Raw genomic sequence first — 25,377 nt, 5'->3', positions numbered from 1 at the left:
ACATGATTCCTGTAAACTTGTGTATACGAATGTGATATGAATTGCTAGGCTATGCTTCCTTCTGTCATGCTGCTCTTTGCTCATTTGTTGGTCGATCACCTTTTGCTATTTTTGTTTCAACTTTTGTTGTTTTCACACCCTCATCTCCAATTGAATTTGCGGTTAAGCCTCTTGTTTCAGATAAGTTGACAAATGTTTTAGGCTTATTTTGGCTTTAGTGAACTTTTTTCAACTTTTGAGTCAAAATATGATACTTTTTAGGTTCATTTAGACTAGACAATCCTAAATTTTTTGTTTTATGTTCTGTTCTGTTCTTTTTTTTTTTAATTTTTTTATTTATTGAAGGAATTAGAAGGGGAAAAGGGGGTCAATTTTTATAGGCTTTTTTGATAAAATTTGACTTATTCCGTTTTTAATTAGCTTTTTTTTTCTGAATTTTTTATTTTTTCTTTTTAATTTTCAGAGTCATCTAGTCTAGATGAACTAAAAAAAGAGAGTAGATTTTGACATAATTTTAAAAAAAATGGCTGTTGCCAAAGGAAACTCACCCAATTGCCTTTTCATTTGACAGCTACATTGGAATTAAGCAAGTGGTGTTTGGTGGATATGAATTCGAGAACTGGAGAGAGGACTTGAAGGCGGAGGATGCAGGTTATAGTGTCCACAAGATTTAAGGCAACTTGAGTGAACATCACGAGAATGTCAGCATCATGCTTCTTCTTTCCGAATCATTCCATACCTTCTCATCAATGATTACCGTTGCCCTATGAGTTATAACATCTTACAATCTTACTGATGCCTTATTTTGTATGCATGAACAAACCAAAGATAGGTGTAGTAAAGTCTAAAGAGTAGTCCAAAATGTATGCAATTTTGAGATGGTTGTGCAAGGAAGTGTGCTTGGAATTAACGAGTTGTAGAGTTTAGATATTCAAAGAACACTTTTTTTGGCTACAATTTATGGTATTGTAATGAAGTGATTCCATAGAAAATTACTGTTTGTACCAGGAAGCAGATCTAGGGGTTTTACTATGTGCATTTATTATTGAGCTAGTTATCTGTGAAAGTTCACGGAATTGTCAAGTGCTACTAGGATTCCTGGGATATAACTAGTACAAGTACCTTTGATCCGAGCAAGGCTTTGAGCTTCAAGTTATGTTCAACTTTGAAACTAATATACTAGAGATTGTATTAGTAGTATTGGGATGCAGAGGTGGTAGTGTGGTGTCAACAGTGGTGGTGGAGAGATGATGGCGGTGATAGTATGGTGACATTGGTCAAACTTCAATTTGAAAATGTTTTTCCCAATTTAGAAGTAGAAAATATTTTCCACACCCAAATAAACTTGTTCGTTGATCACAAAAACACATTTTCTGTCAACATTTGTCTCATGTCATCGTACTAAACGCCATAAAATATGCCAAAACAAATTGAGCATAATAAAATATGCCAAAACAAATTGAACATAAAAGTTGGTTGTTTTCCATGTGTGTTAATAATAGCACCTACCTACAGCCTGCTTAAAATATAGAATAATAGCATGATTTCAAGTTTCACTTCATAAATCATGAAGGAGTTCAAGCTAATAATCCAAATAACATGACTGCAAATTAAGGTTCATCCTAGAACTAAGGAAAACAGCTCATTCATTTACAGGCAAGCCCTCAATGCATTCCAACCTCTTCCAAAGCTTTCACTTTCTTGGTAGATTCATGGACACCAAACAAACCAAACAACAATGGAATGGCCTTGCAAGTCTTCGTGAACTTCGAGGACATACCTTCTGTGCAATCGACTTGATCTCTTTCATCCTTTCATCGACTAGTCCCTTCAGCTACTGCTTTTGATTGGTTTGATTTTCATCCATCTCAATCCTACTAGCTTCACCATTCGTGTACCTGAACATGACAACACTACTAAAAAAAGTGTTTTTTTGCAATCGTCACAAGCCGTCGCAAATAATGAAAATACAGTCGCAAAAGACCTTTTGTGACGGTCCATGCGACCACAAATTGGGGACGCTAATGTGGGGTAGCAAATACTTTTTGTGATCGCAAAATGTAACGCCCTCGAAATAATAACATTAATCCCAACAAATAAGACATGCATTGATATGTAAAAGCTCCACATTCTTCCATTTATCAGAATTCCATTACATAAGCATTACATGTTAACAACAAAAGCAAATGCCCTAAGGGCTTACAGCTTTCCAAGTTAACACTTGGTTACAACAAAAAAGTACTAACTCATACACATTAAGCCCTTGGCTTGAATTTACATGTAATACATCAAAAGTAAAACGACAAAAGTATGTCCGCCTCTAGCCTCCCAAGCTATGTCCTTGGAGGTGGCATGCTACCTGTACCTGAAAATGATATTCCCATATAGGGTGAGCCACAGCCCAGTAGAAATATACTAAACCAACCATGAACACTGACTAAAAGATTAGCAATTGATAGATGGCCAACACTGATACATTCACATAAATCATATATTTATGTCATACGACTTATGAGTCCAAGTTACCTTTCATTTTCCCTTTTTCAACGGATAAGCATATAAGCACTACCCACATTCTCAACAGATATGTATAACAACAATATCCACATTCTCAGATAAGCAAATAAGCTATATCCACATTCTACAACAGATATGTATAACAACAATATCCACAGATAATCATATAAGCTATATCCACACTTCACAAAGATAAGCATATGAGCTCTATCTTCACTTCTCTAGACAAGCATATGAGCTGTATCTACGGAGTTCATCCCCTATCTTCTCCCAACACTATCCGGTTTAGAGGTACATCCCCCATCTTCCCCTAAACCGCGGAGTACATCCCCCATCTCCTCCTCTACACACAACGTATACAAACACAATGGTTCTATATACAATTACTCAATACATGTAATTAATGTATTCTATCAATCGTCAAATTTCATGACACATTCCATTGATTAGTTTTCGTTTGCCTAATCATCATGCATTGTCTACAACAATCACGACTATCCTCCACCGATAGCCCAAAGCAGTTATTTCTATATAGAAAATAAATGCACAATGGATATTCAATCAACATTTCATTTCCTCATTCCTCACAATTAATTATCCCAATTAATTAAACAATGTAATTAGGTCAATTCCCATAATTAACATTTCAACCCTTAGGTCCATTTTCATCAATGATTTAACATTTATTCCATTTCTCTATGCCAAACATGCATCTAGGTTTATTATGAATAAAACCCCAACTTTTGTAAAATTGCACAAAAGCCCCAAACTCTCACAAAATTACCAAACCAAGCCCAACATCTCAAAATACCAAAATTTAAAGACAAAATCCAGAGAGAGGAGTAGGATATCCCTACCTCGAATTCAGAGCTCCAAGGGAGAAGAATACAAAACCCAACGTGCTCCAAATCTCGAAATTTTCAGATTAAAATATAGCCCTCGACGATCAACAACCTTTTTGTAAAGGCCAAAGGTGAGCAAATCACTCCTACTAGATCAAAACCTAGAGAGAAGGTAGAGTTATAGAGTGAGAGGCTCAACAATGGTGTTTTTGGAAAAGTAGGAGAGAGAAGAGAAAGTGAAAAAGTGATTTGAAAAGTCAAAACACGGAACTTAAACCCAGTCGGCCCGCTCGAGCGTAAAACACTCCGCTCGAGCGTAACTCACAGACTCCCGCTCGAGCGCCAACAATCTCGCTCGAGCGGCGAATACACACTCCCAGAACTTCTGCAGAACCAGGTCTCCGCTCGAGCTCCCAACTCCCCGCTCGAGCGGCACTCACGTAACCCCGCTCGAGCGGCCAATACCACGCTCGAGCGTCCAACACTGCACAGGAAATACTGGATGGGTGCAATCCCCGCTCGAGCGCCAACACCTCCGCTCGAGCGGACAGGTCAAAATCTGGGCAACTAGTTTTGGTTTCTAAACTTAACCAACCTGTAACAAACCTGCCCAACACATCCTATAACTCAAATACTAAGTAAAAAGGATGAAAATAAGATAATAAACAACTACCAACATCCACGGACACATGTCCGGATCACTGTATAACAAGGGTAAACCCGGGATCGCTATACAAAATAACAGTCGCAAACTGTTTGCGACTACCTAACCTACTTTTTGCGACAGCTATTTTGCCATCGCAAAAAAAAAAAAAAAAAAAAAAAAATCAAAAACACGTTTAGCGACTATTTTTTTACCGTCACAAATCATTATTTTTATAATAAAATCACATATATGTTTGCTACAACAAAAAAATCAATTGCAAGCACCTAACAAGTTTTTTTAATAAAAAATAACAAAATTAATAGAAATATTAACCTATTCACATGTAAGTGTGCAAACAAAATATAAACTTTCATACATGCAAAACAAATATCCATCAATCATCCTTAAAATATATTGTACTAAAAGATTCAAGTCCTCCAAAAAAAAGAAAAAAAAAAAAAGCAACATAATCTCAGTTTGGCTCCCAAACATCACCCGCTCGATTATATCAATTACTCCCTCAACAAAACCTAAAAAAACATATACACGTGACTTGAAAATTTAATGCAGTTTAACTTGAAATAATAAAAATAAAACTATTTCAAAAGAAAATGTCAAGAGAAAAAAAAAAGGTTCATTCTCTAAATTCTTTTGCTTGGAGTAAATTACAAAAATATAGATGCCAATTCATAATTTGTACAAATAAATAGACAAGAAAATGGTCACCCAATCCAATCAGATTAATGAATAAACCAAAGAATTTGAAAAATGAACATGATTAACATAATCTTTGTCCTAGCATAGATTAATACCAAAGGGAAACAAGAAGAAGAAATTTGACTTCACTATTTAGAAGTTTACATCAAGTTACTGACTTCACTATATAATTCAAGAATTAGCAATGAAGAATTTTGGAAACCTTTTATCAAACCAAGACCATCTTTAGTGTACAATGGGCAATTATTGAACAGTTGGGGCAGGCTTTGGCACTATTGGTGTATTTTTCTTTTCTTCATCCTTTTATCTTTTCTTTTCCTCAATTCATTTTAGTTCTTGTATATATTGAGTTGTCCCAGATATTATTAGCTATAATGTGAATCATGAAACGCAAACATGTATTAATGTGCTCTTTTGTGTTGAATCAACTGAATTTATGAAGCCAAATGCATATGTATAACCTAACATGTATCATGTTAGATCATGTAAATTTGACAATTTCCTTGTCAGCATAGATGGATGCATCAATAAACAGCTAGTAGCCACTTCTTGTAATTACTACCATGCCAACAAATAAATCTTCAAGGAACGGCCCATAGATGTCCATTGCCAACTTCATAACCAAGAAGTTAAATAAGTTATTTGACGTTGAGAAGAGAAATATGCCCATAGATGTCCATTGCCAACTTCATAACCAAGGTCACAATTTATGAAGACCGTGTTACGTTCAAATCTTATTTTCACTAAGGAACAGCCCACCCTTGAAAACCCACCTCCCTCCTGAAATTTTATATCATCTGGAATGGAACATTTATTTAGGGGTTTAAATTTTTGGTGACTTACTTTCACTCATGGACCATTTACCTTTCTCTGTCCAAGAGAACTACCTCAACTCACACCTTATGACTATCTTACCCAGATGATTATTGGCTCAGTCCAACGTTGCCTGACCACATTGGTCTTATATCATCCCCTATCTTACTCTCCCCAAGAGTTGTATCCTACTTAGGTTTCAAAATCAGAGGATCAACCTAATCTCAGCCACCACGTGTACCTCCTTAGGCCCTTCCTCAATATATTCCTCTTTTAATTAGATAACTTAAGTCAGTGACAAGAATATATTTTTGGCACAATTTGTCAATAAATTAATTTTACAAAGTATCTGATATGATAGATAATTCTTTACTATTTTTGGTATCAAAAATAAAAAATCAAGTGGCTCCTAATTTTTTTAATGGAGTTCTGGAAGTGAAAAAGCAAGTACTTTAGGTATGAAACCCAAGCCACTTGATGCTCCATAAAGTGTTCCACACTTGTAATTTATCTACATAATAGATATACGAAATCTTATTGAATATAAGTACATTTCAAAAACTTATTTTTCATTGCTTTTCCGTGGCCGTTTTCTTCTTCTTTTTCTTTTTTTTTTTTTTTTTGCCACAAGAAACTTCTCTTTTCAAACACTACTCAAGCATAAGTATGCATAGAAGAACATGCAAAAATGACGCGACAAACATGTAAATGGCCTGACAGTATCCAATTGGGAAAAATATCACTGACAAAGCTACAGATTAGTGATGGGACCAGAAAACTTACTTTATCCTCAAGTAACATACAGATATCTGTGGCAAGGGAACATCTCCTCCCCTGAAACCATTTAACATAGATAAAATGATTACCGATCAAAACTTGAAATATCCCAAAATAAAAAAAAAATAAAAAAATTGCATTATTTTCACCACTACAGGATATTCTTACTGGTATTCTGAGGCAACCAATGAGAACCAAATTGGACATTTTCTTCTGTGCTGTTTGGATCCAAGCATTTCAAGCATAGCCTGTGCCGGGGCACACAACCTCCCAACTGCATTTTTTATCAACTACACGCAACCTTCTTCGTTTGACCGGCACTGGAAGTGAGATTGTTCCATTCTTGTCATCTTGAACTTTTGATTTGTGTCGATGCTCCTTACCCTTGGTTTTAGGCACATGTACATCATTTTCAAGAGCATTGAGGGGTTCTAATTTGGAAAAACCACCTAGAAAAACTAGTAAATCTCTTAGAAAAACCACTCCAATGCTGCCCATACACTAGCACAGAACTAAAATAAACCACCTTCTTCCAATAAAAGCATCTTCAACTCAAATTCAAAAACAAAAACTTTCAAACGCAGTTCAATCCTGATTAATTAGGAGAAACACTCTTTCAATTTGTTATCATGCAGCCGGTTTCATATTACAAATGGTATTAGGTAGTGATCCCCTACATTAGTGCATATTTCAGAAACATTGTGAGGAAAACAAAATCATAAATATCAGTGTTTACATTTCTGTAGAACACTAAAAAGTATTTAGAAACATTAGTGAAATAGATTTTGGTGATCTGTTATGGTGTATGTAAACAATGTGTTCCCTTACAGATATTGTAACAAGGACACATAAGGTCGTGCCCAACATCAATATTTAACAAATTAACAGAATCAATTAATTGCACATAAAGATTTCACAAAATGAAAAACAGAAGAGAGATAAAATGTAATGCCCAACCTAATGTTTAACATGAATATTTTTCTAGAATTAGAAATCACTGCTTATAGTTATTGGATCAATAATGTTAACAGATGAACAATACATTTAAATATGCATAGTTTATCATCGTTGATATTTTATGATTTTAGAAGTCATTCTTGGGATTGAAGAAGTTTGCTTAAAAACACTCCATGATGCTATTTACTGGATTCTGGAATTGTCATCATTATTTGAACCAGCAAATCTGTTATAGATGCACAACATTGTTTATTCAAACCTAATTAATTACATGATATATAAAATAGATAAAGTACTTAATGTAGAAGGGCATTTGGTCTAGTGGTGTGATTCTTGCTTAGGGTGCAAGAGGTCCCAAGTTCAATTCTCGGAATGCCCCTTTTTTGATTAAGTTTTTTTCTTTTTCTTTCTTTTTTGGTTGGTCCTTGTCAGTGAAAGTGAAAGATCCATAAAAACTGCAAAATGATCTTTTTTTAGCAAGAGGATTGAGAAAGGGAAGAAAAGGACACCCAAAAAAAAAAAAAAAAAATTGGATTGTCTAAACAATCTCTTTAGTTGCTGCCCAACATAGAGCAAAATTGCATGTTTCTATCATCAAGATACCAAGAATCAAGAAATGCAAGGGTGCTCTGCTCATAACCAATAGACATTACAGATGCAAGCAGAGTTGTGAATGTGTTACCATAGATATAGGTGTGTTATGAAATCAACCAGTTGAATGTAAAATAAAATAAATAAGTAAATTGAAAAGGCTATCAAAATTTGAAACTCAAAATCAAAATATGAGATAGTTATACTGGGATAATTTGGAAATAAGTGTAATAGTTCACACTAACAGAGTTGTATGTATATAATAATAATATTAATAATAGTATAGATGACGAGGAACCCTTGATCCCACATTTGGTGAGACCCAGGATAAAACTCCAAATATAACCATCCATTAACCTTATATATAGAGAGGCAGGAATTCAAATTTAAGAGCTCTGATTGTTTAGCTAGGGACTTACCCTTTCAAGCTAGCCCTCAGGGATGCAAGCTCTCTGACATTGGGACCGGGACTAAAGTAACATCTAACCTTATTGGATTGGCACAATTCAACTATACAGAATAAATTAAACAATCAAGTGTCTATTTCTATTTAGTTGTAGCTCCATAGAATACATACATATGGAAATACAGTTCTACTGTCTCGATAAAACAACAACACACAACTAGCAAGACATCAGCAAATCAAACAAAAAAATGCTCAATTCTTATATGACATATGATCACAATCAGTTACAACCAAGGAGGTGAAAACAAGCAAGCATGTGAGAGCAATGCTATATATATATATATATATAGAGAGAGAGAGAGAGAGAGAGGTGAGAATTGGAAGGTGAGGCGATAACAATTAAGAATTGAATAGTTCAACTTGTACTTGTAGTAGATGAGGAAGGATTGATTCAAACCAAAGCTTGATTCCAGAATTAGGCTACCTGGTGGAAAAATCAATAGATTGATGAAAAAGTGATCGAATTACAGTGAGTTTAGAAGAAGAAGTTGAATAAGAATTACAGTGAGTTCAGTGAGTTCAAGTGATCGAAGTAGAGAGATGAAAAAGTTGAAATACGAATGAATGATTCGAAGAGACTCATTGAGAGAAAGAGAGAGGGAGAGAGAGTTTATACCGTTGGAGATCTCTTCTTCAGACGACCATGGTGATCTATAGAGCGAAATCGAGAGAGGGAAATCAGATTCTCTTACTCAGACACGATCGAGCGAAATCAGATTTGGGAGAAATTAGAGTTTAAAAAAAAAGGAAAATATAAATTGGGCATAGTGGGTTCGCAAGTTTCTGCTTAGGCTGGGGTTCATAAGTTTTAGCTTTGGCTAATCTGCCGTTGCAAATAATTTTTTTTGCAACGGTCAAATAATTAGACGCAAAAAGTTATTTTTCTAGTAGTGCAAACGACATTTCTTGAACATAATCTATTGGAAATTCAATCACCCGCGCTTCTCTGCAGCCCCCAAGTCCTTCCTTATGACCTCAGCTCTAACACAATCTGAAATGATAGTCATGAAATTGTCGATTTGCTTAAGTTTGGCTTGTCTTTGAGAGATTTTCTTGATTCACACGTAAAATTGTGGAATTGAGGGCTTTCTGGATTGGGTTAAAAACAAGTAGGCGTCCCATATCAATACACGTTCGCACGTGTTGTAAGGAATCCAAAAGTTCTTCAATTGTCAAGTCATAAACATTTTCACAAATTGCAACATTATTAAGCACCTCTAGAAGATGACGGCCGTAACCTTTGCGCTGTTAAGGAGGCAATACAAATATCTACCCACAATAGAAATAGAAATCTCATCAAATGCTAGAAATAACTGCATCTTATTTTTGGAATGAGCTAAAAAAACTACAATTTTTTTTAAACTTTTTAAAAAAAATTTCAATTTTTTTTACTTTTCAAATCTGTCTAGTCTTGAATGATTTAAATGGTCAAAATAACAACAAAAAAAAAAGGTTAACTAAAGTAAAAAAAAAAAGTCAACTTCTTTCAAATAAATTTTTATTTTTATTTTTTACTTTTCAAGTCTGTCTAATTCAGTAGAACCTAAAGTGTAAGGCTTCTTGAAACGTTTTACTAAAAAATTCACTAAAGACGAAAAAAAGCCAACAAAAAAGTTTCTAAAAAAGCAATTCTCAAACTCCACTGACATACAAAATCAAAGATATCAAACACGCATCTTAGAACCACCAAATCCAAGTTCTGTTTAATTCAAGCTAACAAGTTATTAATGTAAAAAAGTGTAAACCTGACTAAGCCGCAAGCGCAAACTGTCGGGGTAATGGTAAAAACGATAAATCGCTGCAAAACCAAGCAATCTAAGTTGATTGCCGCCCTGCAGATCAATTTTCTTCTGAACTATGAGAAGAATCTCGCATCTTGGATCAATAATGTCAATAGGATTGCTACCTGATTCAATGATATGAATGGTTAAAAATTGCAGCTCAGTTTTATTACAAGGAATGTGATAAGAAAGCACAGAGGCGAAAATTACCATCTACAAGGATAAGAACAAGAGGTACCAATAGACTGTAGAGGTGCCCAACAGGCATGGTTCCTACCACAACCCGAATAACCTGGTCCAATTGGAAAGAAACCATAATTATGACAATCAAAAGAAAATAAGAACTGTCATTATCAACAAAAAAAATTCAAGCGTAATGGCTACACTGTGTTCTAAAATGCAACTATGACGGAGGGAATTTGTTTTTCTTTTGTTTACTTATTTATTATTTTTGCGGGTGGGGGGTGAGAAGATGCAAATGGATTTATTGAGTATGTTCTCATCCTTAATCTTCCCAAGAACGAACGAGGGAACAAGTCTACTAGTAAGGAGTCTTTGAAAGGCAAGACATTTTCGAAAGTCTACAACTCAACAAGCCTTGGTCCTACTTACTTGGGGCTAGCTACATGGATCAATTTCTTGCCATTGGCTCCATTCACAATCACATTCTTAGTCAAGTTCACGATAGTCATGTCATTTCTTATCACTTCAACCCAAGTTCTCCCGCGTCTTCCTACATTTCTTTTGTCACCCTCTAAGTGCATCAAATCAATACCCCTTACATGAGCATTAATTGGTCTATGATGCATAAGATCATAAAATCTCCAATGATTTACCTCATTTTATCTTCAATTAGTGCCGCTTTTAACTTCTTTATATTGAATTCATTTATTATTATTAATTTTCTTTTTCGTAAGTTAAATTTCATTTCATAAAACAAATAGATACAACCCTTATAGGGGCATCCTCCAGTCAAACCAGTTATAACAAAGATCAACAGCCTAGTAGCTTTCAACAGAACAGATATTTTCACAAACTACACACATAAAAGAACTATCAACTAGCTATCGAGTATTTAGCTATTCCTTCATCTCATCCAATACTGACCCCTATTGGGGAAATCCCCAAGAAGAACATAACTTGTTATTTGTATGACTATTTTATATTCTCCCATGAATATAATCTTGCTCTTATGTCATTGATCACTTTATTTAGAACTGAATTTGCATCTATCTTTCTGTGAGAAAAAGTTCTGTAGTTCCTCTCCATCTACACAAGATAGATAGTAGCAACCATTGCCAATTTGTGTACTGAATGGCCAAAAGACTTTCCACCTATATTGTGAACTACCCAATCAATCTCAGCTACAAAGGACATAGGGTTTCTTTCTACTCACATGCTTACTCAACAAAATCTCTTTCCAAACATAGTGGGAAAAGCAGCATTGAAAAGACAAATGATTATGTGATTCCATCTCCACATTACAAAGCACACAAGATATATCATCTACCACACCCCAATCCTTGATCCTATCTTTAGTAGATAGCATGCCAAGAAAGCTTAACCATTGTATGAAAGACCATCTATCTCAATATTCTCATTTCAGTTGGTCGTTTTACAAACATTTCTTTTATTAACTACCCAACATTCAGTATCATTAATCATAGCAAGTCTTTATAGCAAATCCATGAAATGCAAAACAAAGAAAGCACTCTATTCACTAACAATAATACCGCAAAGGCGTTAAAGAGCACCTCCAAATCAGAACAATCTATCTTCAAATAACTGTTAGAATCACTGTTGTGCGCATTGGTGGCGTTTTGCTGCAATATCTCCCCTTTCGAGACAATAGATCTGTGACAAAGAACAAAAATCACAATATCAAATTTAACAATAATCTAGCAACCAAGATAACACAATAAAATTGTAACGCCCTAAAAAAAAAACAACAATAAACCCATCAGATAAGACATGCATTTACATATAAACTAACCGCATTCTTTTATTCATTAGAGTTCCATTACATAAGTATTACATGTTAACATCATAACAAAATGCCCTATGGGCTTACAGCTTTCCAAGTTAACACACTGGTTACAACAAAAAGTTCTAACTCGTTTACACATTAAGCCCTTGGCTTGAAGTTACATGTAATACATCAAAAGTAAAACGACAAAACTTGTCTGCCTCAAGCCTCCCAAGCTATGTCCTTGGAGGTGGCATGCTACCTGCACCTGAAAATGATATTCCCATAAAGGGTGAGCCACAGCCCAGCAGAAATACACTAAACCAACCATGGACAATGCCTAAAATATTAGCAATTGATAGATGGTCAACACTGATACAATCACATAAATCACATATTTATGTCTTACAACTTATGAGTCTAAGTTACCTTTCATTTTCCCTTTTTCAACAGATAAGCATGCTAGCTCTATCATCATTTCCACAGATATGTATAAGAACTATATCTCACATTCAGATAAGCATAAAAGCTATATCCATATTCTCAACAGATATGTATAACAACAATATCCCACATTCACAGATAAGCATATAAGTTGTATCCACACTTCACAAAGATAAGCATATGAGCTCTATCTTCACTTCTCTAGACAAGCATATGAGCTGTGTCTACGGAGTTCATCCCCTATCTTCTCCCAATACTTATCCGGTTTAGAGGTACATCCCCTATCTTCCCCTAAACCGCGGAGTACATCCCCTATCTCCTCCTCTACACATAACGTATATAAACACATTGGTTCTATATACAATCACACAATACATACAATTAATGTATTCTATCAACCGTCAAGTTCCATGACACATTCCATTGATTAGTTTCCGTTTACCTAATCATCATGCATTGTCTACAACAATCTCGACTATCCTCCACCGATAGCCCAAAGCAGTTATTTCTAAAACAGAAAATCAATGCACAAATGGATATTCAATCAACATTTCATTTCCTCACTTCTCACCAATTAATTAAACAATGTAATTAGGCCATTTTCCATAATTACCATTTCAACCCTTAGGTCCCATTTTCATCAATGATTCAACAATCATTCCATTTTTCTATGCCAAACATGCATCTAGGTTTATTATGAATAAAACCCCAACTTTTGTAAAATTACACAAAAGCCCCAAACTTTCACAAAATTACCAAACCAAGCCCAACATCTCAAAATACCAAAATTTAAAGACAAAACCCATAGAGAGGAGTAGGTTATCCCTACCTCAAATTCGGAGTCCCAAAGGAGAAGACGACAAAACCCAACGTGCTCCAAAACCCGAGATTTTCATATTAAAATGAAGCCCTCGACGATCAACAACTTTTTTGTAAAGGCCAAAGGTGAGTAAATCACTCCTACTAGATCAAAACCTAGAGAGAAGGTAGAGTCTAGAGTGAGAGGCTCAACAATGGTGATTTTGGAAAAGTAAGAGAGAGAAGAGAAAGTGAAAAAGTGATTTGAAGAGTCACAAATTCGGGACTTTAACCCAGGTCTCCGCTCGAGCGTAAAACACCCCGCTCGAGCGGCCACTCACAGACTTCCGCTCGAGCGGCCAACCGCCCGCTCGAGCGCAGAATGCACTCGCCCAGCACTTTTGCAGAACCAGGCCTCCGCTCGAGCTCCCAACCCTACGCTCGAGCGGCCACTCACACAGATCCGCTCGAGCGGCCAACTCCACGCTCGAGCGTACAACACTGCACAACAAATACTGGATGGGTGTATTACCCGCTCGAGCGCCAACACCTCCGCTCGAGCGTACAGGCCAAAAATCTGGGCAACTAGTTTTGGTTTCTAAACTCAACCAACCTGAAACAAATCCGCCCAACACATCCTATAACTCAAATACGAAGTAAAAGGATGTAAACAAAATAATAAACAACTACCAACATCCACGGACACATGTCCGGATCACGGTATAACAAGGGTAAACCCGGGATCGCTATAAAAATGAGAAAGCATCAAATGTAAAGGTAAGTCATTGACGAAACAAACATAACATAATCACACTCGGTTGAAAATGTTTGAAGGAAATCCTCCTTTTTCTCAACAATATTCTCAGCAAAAATATTCTGTAAGGAATGACTTAAAGATCAGAATTCAATGAGTAAATGGATATTGGATGTCAAGGGAATAGGTTAAGATGGGTGGTCCATGATTACCTGGAGAGCATATTTCAGATCTGTAATCCCCCTTGCCTCCCTTATAACAGTTAAGGTATAGAAATCATTAGCAAACCATCAGAAGACAAAGCTAGAATCAGGCTAAAGATAAGTGTAAATACTTACATCAGATGTGCTCTGAAATGTAATCTCAGCATATGCATGAAAAGATATGCTGCTGACCCAGATGGTGATCTGCATGATTTGTGATAAAATATAAATTACAAATAAATAAATTAACACTTGCAAGCTAGAAAAGAACGGTTCCAAATAAACAAGTAGGGCACATTTGGTATTGTTTTCATTTTATATTCTAGAAAATAGAAAAAACGGAAACTGACACAAAAAAACTTGTTTGCAGACTATTTTTGAAAAAAATTCTGCACACACCCCTTTTTTAGGAATTACTTTTACATTGCTTTGTAAATCTTTGAAAACAAATTCAGACAAAAATGAAAACCATATAAAAATCATAGGTGCTTTCAATGTTTTTCATTATTTCTCTTTTCACCAAAACCAAAAACATCAAAAATCAAAGCAATCCCAAATATATCCTTAATGTTTAATGTATTTTCATGCAAGAGATTGTGCATGATCTGGGTTGTGCAGGAGGAAAATATATTATTATATGTTATGAACTAAAGGAGCTTTTTTTGGCTTGATAAAAAGCATGCATATCCATGAATGCAACTTTCATAGCCTCCACACTGAGGACATGAATGCACAATGCCAAAACAAGAGCAAGAAACTACTGAAAAGGAGATAGAAACGAAAACGGAAGTTCGATAATCACCAAATAAAATTTGCGCACAGACGCCATAATGGGAAGATACAGTTTCAAGAGCATCAAATTATCAACAGTGGAGTCTTAACCAAATTTTCCAATTTAGCAAAAAGGTGTATTACCTTCAACCCTTGGTTACCGTAAATAATTACTACAGTGCTCATCTAGAATTGCTCACCAACTCAGCATTGGCTAAACAAGCCTGGCAAACACTGTAGAACCAAGCTCGTTGTTGCAACAAGCACAAATTGAAGCCAGAGATCCAACTTAACTTCTTAAGTAAAAATTGAAGTTCATGATTTTGGAAAAAAATAAAAATCAATCCATACACGACTAATCATCTGACCAAGCAATATTCCTCGTAGATGAAACAAAACCATAGATTAACAAATAAGGTTCGATTAAGGGTCCAAATATATTAACAAAATGAGTGGAGCCAATGCACTCTTAACGTTCAACCTCCAGCTGTGCATCACTAACCTAAATGAACCAAATTGGAACTTGCAACTCCAGTCAAAAGCCCCAAGTTCAGTGAACCTGAGCTGAAATCAACTCACTAATTGTCCCATTTCATATTAAAAATTTGTTCCCACAAAAAATAAACAAGTAAATAAACAGAATAAAACATTTTATAAAACATGTAAGCATATGTGATTGTGGTACTATATATATTAGCTACAATCAGAGCCCCATGTTCAACGAGCAAACGCAATACCTCTTCCAGGAACCATATGCAGTTGAAACAGAGTTCTCTAGGCCACAGACTTCTTGTTGCTTGTGTTCTGCAATTTGTAACAGGAGTTCCAACAATCTTACACACAACAATTCCACTTAATCAAAAGAGGTCCAAAACCTTTGAAACATTGTTCTACATGTCTTGTTAAGGTATACAATTGCATGATGCAAGATTGTCCTATGTGCAGTTTCACAACAGAACTCAATTTGAGATTTTCAATGATTTGATCTCACAGGACCTAGAATGCAACAAGCTAGACCTAGAGTAGACTATCGCTGATCCTGAAGACTAGCAAGCAAATCACAATAAACACAACAGCTTGCTTTTATAATCTTTTGAATATAAGGTAAATTTTCACTTGCCTCGTTTCCTTTCAAGCTCTTCATAAAGCTCTTCTTCCCATATTCTTTTTCTCTCACAAAAGCTTGTACTGCCAGTAAAACATTTTTCATTCTCAGTTTACAGAAAGAAAACATGGTCCACCAAAAGAAAATACAAACTAAAGCAAGCATCAAACATCTACTCACAAACCTTGGATTAATCAGCTCCTAATCATCACGAACAATCTCTTTCCATTCACTAGGCTTAGGTGGCTGTACTTGCGACAGAGTTTGAACACTTTCAGTGCCAATATTTGATACACATTGGGAATAAGTTCCGGAGCTAGCAGTAGGCAACGTTAACAGCTGCAGAATCACCCCACTCCAACCTTCAACCGAACCCGACGCCAAAATGCCTCCCAACCCAACCAAATGCCTTTCCAAACACCCCGACCATGTGTCAGCCCCACCCTTCCCGAACACCACCCCCTCTACCCAAACCATACTTCGCCACAAGCACTTCATCATCATCATCCTCTGCTACTAAGGGCCCACATGGAAATGTAAAATCATTGTTACCCTTACCCGATGCTCGAGGGATGTCAGCAGACTTGTTAACTGTTTGACCAGAAAATAAGTTCACTCTACTTTCTAACTCTAGAGTGTCATCAGACTTGCATGGCCAATTATCGTTAGGCTCAGACATAGGATTAAAACTCTAGATTAACAAAAACAACAAACCATTGGTTGTTAGGGGTTACTATGCTGACAAATATTATATTTGTTAGAGGGCATCAAAGAAATATGTTACCTTATTAAAATCATCAGAAAGTAAAGCAGAATCAAACTTTGTTGATACTCCAATCACAAAATCATCTTCATCATCTATCTGACACATGTCATCATCACAATGGGCTGATCCCAAATAATCCACCTCAAGTCCCTGCAGCAAACCGCCATGAATCGCCCTGGACAACAAGCGACCCAAAGCCTCCATAACCAAAAATGAAAACTTAAGTGGAAGCGATAATACCTTCTCATCAAGGAATGCTCTAATTTTTGACTCAATAACTTCATTATCATCATCATCATCCTCAGCTACTGAGGGGCTACATGGAAATGTAAAATCATTGTTCCCCTTACCAGATGCTCGAGGGATGTCAGTAGCCTTGTTAACTGTTTGACCAGACAATAAGTTCACTCTACTTTCCAACTCTGGAGTGTCATCAGACTTGCCTGGCCAATTATCGTCTGGCTCAGACATAGGATTAAAACTCTAGATTAACAAAAACAACAATCCATTGGTTGTTAGGGGTTACTATGCTGACAAATATTATATTTGTTGTAGGACATAAAAGTAATATGTTACCTTATTAAAATCATCAGAAAGTAAAGCAGAATCAAACTTTGCTGATGCTTTAATCACAAACTCATCTTCATCATCTATCCGACACATGTCATCATCACAATTGCCTGATCCCCAATGTGGGACATTTCTTGGGAACTTCTCTGGAGTGTCATCAAACTTGCATGGCCAATTATCGTCCGGCTCAAACATAGGATTAAACCTCTAGATTAACAAAAAAAACAAACCATTGGTTAATAGGGGTTACTATGCTGACAAATATTATATTTGTTGGAAGGCATAAAAGCAATATGTTATCTTATTAAAATCATCAGAATGTAAAGTAAAATCAAACTTTGCTGATGCTCCAATCACAAGATCATCTTCATCATCTATCTGACACATGTCGTCATCACAATTTCCTGATATCCAATGTAGGACATTTCCTGGGAACTTCTCAGGATAAATAGTTGAGCACCTCACACTATTATGAACATCCTTCAATTGTGTGTAGGTTGTCCTGATAATAGGGTCCATGCTAAAACAAAAATTCAACCTCAGAGTTATAATTAGAAATAACAGACAATAATATATCTTGAAAGGACCAAAGGTTATTTAACAAAAACCCTTACGAGTTCTTAAGTTCCATCTCAGGTGTTGCCATCTTTTTTCCAGAATTTTCCTAATGATTGTAAAAAAAATAAGAATGGAAAAAGAAAAGCTGCATAATGCAAACAAAGAAGGTTTCATGCAATTATACTGACCTTAACTGAAGCGCGTAACACAGTATAGGTTTCCTGATACTCCCTAGTAACAAATGGATGCTACATATGATAAGCCAAAAACATTTTTTAGAACAATTATTAAAAGAAGTGACAACTTTTATTATCTAACATTGTGTTTTTCATCAGAATCAAGGAATGTTTTGCTACAAGATAACCTTACATATATATATATATATATATGAGTCAAGAGCTTAATTTATAAGGAATTGATAAGTTAAATTAGCCTGCAGTGTAATAGTACCTGCAGCAGATCTGATGCAGCAGGCCTTAAGTTTGGTTCCCTACCATAGAAGGATAAGAGAATGAAACAAACTTAAAAATAAAGCATAAATTATCTTCTTATAAATTTGTATATCAGCCTACAAAAAATAATTGGCAATGGATACAAAGGGCAAGAGAAGCAAGAAACAAAAATAATAGGCATGTGAAACATACTTCTGCAAACATTTTAACAAAAAATCTGTGGCTTCAGCAGAGAGATGCTCAGGGATGGGTGGATGAGATTTAGTTGTCCCGATATGGAGGAGAGCAGCAACCTAAAAGAAACACCAATTAGTTAGTTCACAAACAATGAACTAACATCTTACCGAGTCCAAAAGTTGTAGTCAACAGAACAAATAAATACTTCAGTAGGAAAACTATGGAAGATGATGGTTTCAAAATACCTCCTGAAACTACTGGCTCCAAGGAGGCTTTCCTGTAGCCATCTCAATAACCGTACATCCAACACTCCATATATCAGCAGAGCTGGAATGTTTGATATTAAACTAATGAGCTAAAACAAGCACAAAATAAGGAGTGCAACAAGCATGGTGTATATGTACGTGCTTAAGTGAAAATATTGCAAGCATTTACTACACCAATGCGTAAGAGTAACTTTATCCACATTGAAGATGTAACTAAGGTGACAAAACACATGGTCGCATTTGTCTTATCCATATCATAGATCAGCTATAAGCATGGAAATGCGTGATTGTACTCACAAGCTATGACCGGTTTGAAGGATAACTTCTGGAGCCATCCAATATGGAGTACCCTTCATTGACTTTGCACCAGTCATGGTAGCCTGTACTAGCAACATACATAACTCGGGTATTAAATAATTTGACATAATATTACCTTGGAAAGAAAACAAAATAAATAACTAGAAAAATTAAATAAAAAATGAAATAGAGGAAACATTGTTCACACCAGCTCAACAACTTTCTTTGATGCACCAAAGTCTGCAAGTTTTATGCACCCCTTATTATCAACAAGGCTATTAGCTCCCTGACAAAAGCAAGCCCTTTATCATACATATATATATACATAGAGAGAGAGAGAGAGAGAGAGAGAGAGAGAGAGAGAGAGAAGTTTTATCCTTGTTAAGAATCATTTGCAAGAAGGTGAAGATACCTTAATGTCCCTGTGCATTATTCCATTCCTGTGAAGGTATTCCACTCCCAACAACAATTGTTTTGTGTACATTCTTATAACCTGCTCAGCATACAAATTGAGCGAGAATATCAAAAAAAAAAAAAAACAAGCAAATCACATAGTATAGAAGCAAGGTTTTCAAGTTCTGAGTGTAGCTTTTCATCTCATGTACATTCTCATAACCTACTTGGCAAACAGGTTCTAGGAGAAATTTCAAATGTATTGATTACTAGATCTATGTCCTTAGTTTGGCGAGATATATTATCTTCTATTCTGCCAAATGTTGATCTGCACTTATTTTTTGTTGAAAATTTTAAAATTGTGATTGGTAATGGTGAAAGGACACACTTTTGGAGAGACAAATGGTTGGTGATTGGAAAGTTGGAGGATGTCTTCCCTAGGCTTTTTAACTTATTAGAGGCTAAGGATGGCTCCTTTAAGTCTTTTGTTCAAACCAGAGATGTGCAGCTGGAGGGTAGCAGTTCTCATTCAAAAGACTTTACGAGCCTGGGAAGAGGAGGAGGTTAAAAGGCTTATTGAGGTATTGGAGGATGTTCCCAATCTAAGGATCAACATTGATGATCAAGCTTGGTGGAATGCAGAACCATCAGGCTCTTTTTCTGTTTCCTCTGCCAGAAGATGGTGTGAGTCTGCTCAAGGCCCATCTTTTAGGATTACTAAACTGCTGTGGGGTAACGGTGCACCACCAAGAGTGAAATCTTTTGGTTGGTTGGTTGGCCTGGAAAGGTCGAGTGAAAATGGCTTTCTATCTTCAAAGAATTGCAATTTTGGATCCCAATGTGAACAATTATTGTCTGTTTTGCAGGGAGAATGTGGAAACTGTCAATCACTTCTTGCTACATTGCCCTTTGGTATGGAGAATGTGGTCTAAATAATTGGATTTGTGGAACTTGTCTTGGGTAATTCCTGGGTCTATTGGAGATCTTCTGGAATGGTGGTTAGGTACAAGCTGTAGCAGGTTTGAAAGGAGGATATGGCATTCTATTCCTTTTGCTATCACGTGGTCTGTGTGGAAGCTCAAAAATGAATTTGTGTTCAATGCAATTCAACCAGATTTTACGGATTTTGGGGAGTTGCTGAAGGTTAGAATTGCTTTATGGTTGAAATATAACACATGGGATATATTTTTCTATTAATGATGTGGCGTTCAACCTTCAGCAAGTAAGATCTTGCTCCAGGCAACGGAACAGAATCAGAATTCTGGGCTAATTTTTGGTTGTGGAGATTGTTGTCTGTAGGATAGATGGCTGCTGTTTGGTAGTTTTAACAGGTGGGGTCGGTTTGATTGTTTGTTACTCCTTTGTTTTGGGGTGATTTTTCTGTTTGTTGTTGGTTTCTCACCAACATTTTGGCTTGAGCTAGCACAAGATTGGGCATCCTTCTTGGTGTCAACCTAGTTGAGATCAGGTTGAGGTGCTATGATGCTATCGAGCTCTCATCTTTTCTTTATTGATGGTCTGCATATGTAATGTTTTGATTTTATCAATAAAGTTTTCTTATTTTGTTGATTAAAAAAAAATCCTAAAATGAAATTTTGTTAAGTCAATAAGCAGGCCTTGCCTCTCGACAGAGTGTTATTTGATATAAACTTGAATACTCAAAAACAAAAAATATATAATTTGAATAAGTGGTAATCAACTTACAGACTCGGGCAATGAACCAAATTTTCCCAGAAGTGAAGAGATAGATCCACCAGGGACAATTTCCAACAAAATATTCAACGATGCGTCCTCTCTAGTTGTTCCCAAGTATCTCTTCAAGAAAAAGAAAAGACGAGTAAAGTTAGAAAACCAACCAAAAATATAAAAATAGACAGACAAGACAATAAAAATGAACAACCATTGCTTCAGGAAGAATGCAAATCAAATACTTACAACAATGTTTGGATGTGAAAGATTCTCAAGAAGGTTCACTTCTTCTTCAAGCTCTCTAATGTGGGCCTAAAAAAAATTAAAAAAGGTCAAATTCAAATAACATACTCTTGCCAATCAACTAAAGCAAAAATCTTTAAACATTAAAATAGAAAACTACCAATTTAGGAGTGTTTTGGTAAAAAGCTGGCTTTTGGTTTTTTACCAAGTATTTGGCTTTTTTAGAAAGTGATTTGGGAAGTTCGTAAAAAACTGCTTTTGACTTTTTCCGTTAATATTTGTTTATAATGTCACATCACAATCAAATGACCAAAATATCCCTACCCAATTTAGTAAATTTACATTTTCACCCATGTACAACCCTAGACAACATGAAGGGTATAATGGTAATTTCACATGCAACTTTTTTGGACTTCCCAAATGACTTATTGTTAAAAAAGCCAATCTAGCCTTTTACCCCCAAGCTGCAAAACGCAGCTTTTAATCTTGGTTCTCAAATGGGCACTTAGTACCACAAACGCGATCTATACTATATATATACGCAAATGCAGTGTTATCTCAAAAAATTTCAAAAATTCATTCCTAAATTCTCATAACTTTAAAAAGAAAAAAAAATACATGGAACCCCCCTCTAGCTCCCTTTTCACTTTTCAAAACTTCTCACTCCCTCTCCCTATATAAAAAAATAAAATTAAAATAATAAAAAAAAATCACATAATATCTTTATTTCCCACAATTCAAATAAAAGGATAGAAATCCAATATAGTTATCCTTATCTCTCTTCTACAAAAATCTAAAAAAAATAAAAACACATAAAAAAACCAAGAGATAAAAAGAAGCAAATTAAAAATAAAATTTTTTTAAAAAAAGATAAAAATCCTAAATAGTTATCCTTATTTCTTTTCTATAAAGAATCTAAAAAAAACTTCTCTTATGTTCGTATTCCAATCTCCATAAATAGTTGTACTATTCTCACTAAAATGAAATTAAAGATGATGAAGGAAAAAAAAAAACTCACAACTCTTGATTGCATGCTCTCTTCTTTGTTACAACAACATGATTACTTCTCTACATCTTTCTAAATAAACACTTGCTCAAAACCTGTTTATCTACAATTTACTTATAAAGACATGGGTATCTCACTACAATTCTAAAGGTTTTATTTTCATTTGCTTTTTTTTTTTCTCGGACATTTTTCAATTGTGTGCTTCATATTTTTATTTTTATTTTTAATATTGAATCACTTTTTAAAAATTATTCAATCATTTCTCCATTTTCATAGTGTTTTTCCTTTTCAAATATTTTGGACAAACAAAAAAGTAATGGCACTGTTGTGACTGAGAGTGATGAATATCTTTTTGTAATCATCATCATAAGAAGCTAAAGTTGAGGGTATGGCACTATGGTGACTGAGAGTAATGAATATCTTTTTATAATCATCATCATAAGAAGCTAAAGTTGAGGGTAAGAAGAAGAAGGAGATGAAAAAACTAGGAGGACTTGAATTAATGTGCAAAAATGAATACAAACTTAATAATATTAAAAAAATAATATTTTATTTGTGTTTATCTTTAAATTTAAACATTTATTTGCTGGTTGTTAAACAAGTTGTGAGTTTTGTTCAATTATATGTATGCATTGGACTCTCCTAAAATCAATAAATTTTTGTTTATTTTTTTAAAAATTTAATCGATGAATTTTGGAAGCATAAAAAATTCAAATTAATTTGTTAATTTTCTTAATTTGTAATTAATTAAAAAATCTATTATTTAGTTCATTTGCTCCTTTATCTATATGCCACGAATAATTTAAAAAATACATCTATTGGTTTGAAGTCACGTTACACACTAAAAATAGATCTAATACCGGATTTATACTATTACTAGAAATAAACTTGGGCGTTTTTAAGTAATTCAAAAAATCTAATTGAATTATTTGTTACAATTTAATCATGACTTTTGGCCAAAATTAAAATAATATTAAAATTATTAGCTTCAAAATATCTATTAACTACTTTACAATCCTATCTTGTTAGAAATTCCTTTAAAAATTAAAAATTACCAAACAACTTCATATCTCCATCAAAATATTTTGATTCTTTAGAATTCATATTATACTCATTGATGTTGATTATGCACAAATGAGTATTCTATATCCACCCAAATTGCTTGGAGCCAAAGAAACTATTCAAATAAAATCAGTTTGACTATTGAATTTTAGATTTGTACAAAAACAATTATCATAGAATTTTGAATTTATATATATAAAAAAATTAAATAGATTTGTGCATGAAATAAAAGCCTGTTTCGTTCACTTTTCCATTCTTTTTTATTATTATTATTATTTATATTTTTACAAATTCTATCCAAACACAATTTCAGAGTTTCTTGAGTGATTGTACAGAGAAAATACATGTTGGTTCATAATATAAAATAAAATAAAATAAAAAAATCATGGGAGAAAATTGTCTAGTTGTATAAATATTATAAAATTAACAAACACATTGTATTAAACCATTTATACATTGAATTCATATATTTTTCATAACTTCTTTTTTTTTTCCTTTTTTTTTTTCTTGGTAAAACAGTGAAGTAATAGAATTAAGTAGTCAAGGTTCTGGGGTATAAAACCCCTCTAGCATCATCATACATCTGATTTAAAACAAAAGAAGGAGCATAAATAAAGACATGAAATCTACTTAACTAACAAATAAAATTTTAATTTATGAAATACAAAACCTGTGTTTTCTCTTTTGCAGCACTGTTGCCTGCAATTGAAACCTGCATTGCATAGATATTAAAAAATTAAAAAGTAACAAAATCAAAACCAAAACCAAATAGATTTCAAAAAAATAAAAATTAAAAATTAACCTGCTTGATGGCTAGAAGAGCTCCAGAATCGATATTGAGTCCCATATAAACCCTTCCAAATGCGCCGCAACTGATCAATTCACCTTTCCTCCACCGAATCGTCGGGGCGTCGTCTTTCTTGACTTTGATCGCAGTAGACTTGGGAATCGGTGCGTCGTCTTTCTTGACTTTGATCGCATCAGACTTGGCAATCGGTGGAAGTGCAGGGACTGGAGGCTTTGAGAAGAGTCCGATTCCCGATTTGCGAATGATGGAGCCGATCTTCTCAACGAAGCCTCCGAAGACACCTCCATCGTCGGAGGGCTTGAAAACCAGAGATTGGCAAACTGAGCCGATGAAATCTTGCATTGTATAGCGAGTAATGTAGGCTGGATCGAGAGAGATTGAAGAAGATTTAGTGTCGGACAGAGAAAATGTAGGGTTCGAATGTAATGCAGAGCGAGGGAACACTGACAGTGATGAGAGAGAGATAGCGAGGGAAAAGGCTTGTTTTTCGTATTCTTTTGCACAAACATCCTCGCAGTGCTTTTAATTTGGAAAATGTTTGAGGGCCACAATTTTTGTGGCCACAATGGATCAAAATTGTCAAAACGACGTCGTTTTGGCATGTTTTGCACCCAAAACGACGTCGTTTTGGCAGTTTTGAGCCATTGTGGCTACAAAAATTGTGGCCCTCTAGCATTGTTGTTTTAATTTATGGTAAATTACACTGACACCCTAAAATTTGATCTAATTACATTTCACTCTCTGACATTTTAAAAATTATGTCTCTACTTTGTAGCTAATAGTCTCATTTTACATGGGTAGAGTTTCCCTCTTTCTCTACCTCTCTTAAGTGTGGTAATACAATTTTTTTTTTGAAATACTTTGATCTGTAATGATTTTTTTGTTATATTGGAATGTCAAGCTAGTTAGTTATGATTATATTTTCTGTGATGCTCTCATTGA

The 25,377-nt window shown here is 34.9% G+C and overlaps 2 pseudogenes; both read right to left on the bottom strand.

Annotated features, from left to right (window-relative positions):
- Positions 1-1,650: 1,650 nt before the first annotated feature.
- On the bottom strand, positions 1,651-15,229 carry LOC145793936 (histone acetyltransferase type B catalytic subunit-like; annotated as a pseudogene).
- Positions 15,230-15,540: 311 nt separating this feature from the next.
- Positions 15,541-24,777, bottom strand: LOC114308877 (mitogen-activated protein kinase kinase kinase NPK1-like; annotated as a pseudogene).
- Between the last annotated feature and the right edge of the window lie 600 nt (positions 24,778-25,377).

The sequence above is a fragment of the Camellia sinensis genome, chromosome 6 (genome assembly GCF_055761805.1).
Source record: "Camellia sinensis isolate YWXY chromosome 6, ASM5576180v1, whole genome shotgun sequence".
Lineage (NCBI taxonomy): Eukaryota > Viridiplantae > Streptophyta > Magnoliopsida > Ericales > Theaceae > Camellia > Camellia sinensis.
The sequence above is the reverse complement of the archived record's forward strand: the minus strand, read 5'-3'. Positions and strand labels throughout refer to the sequence as shown.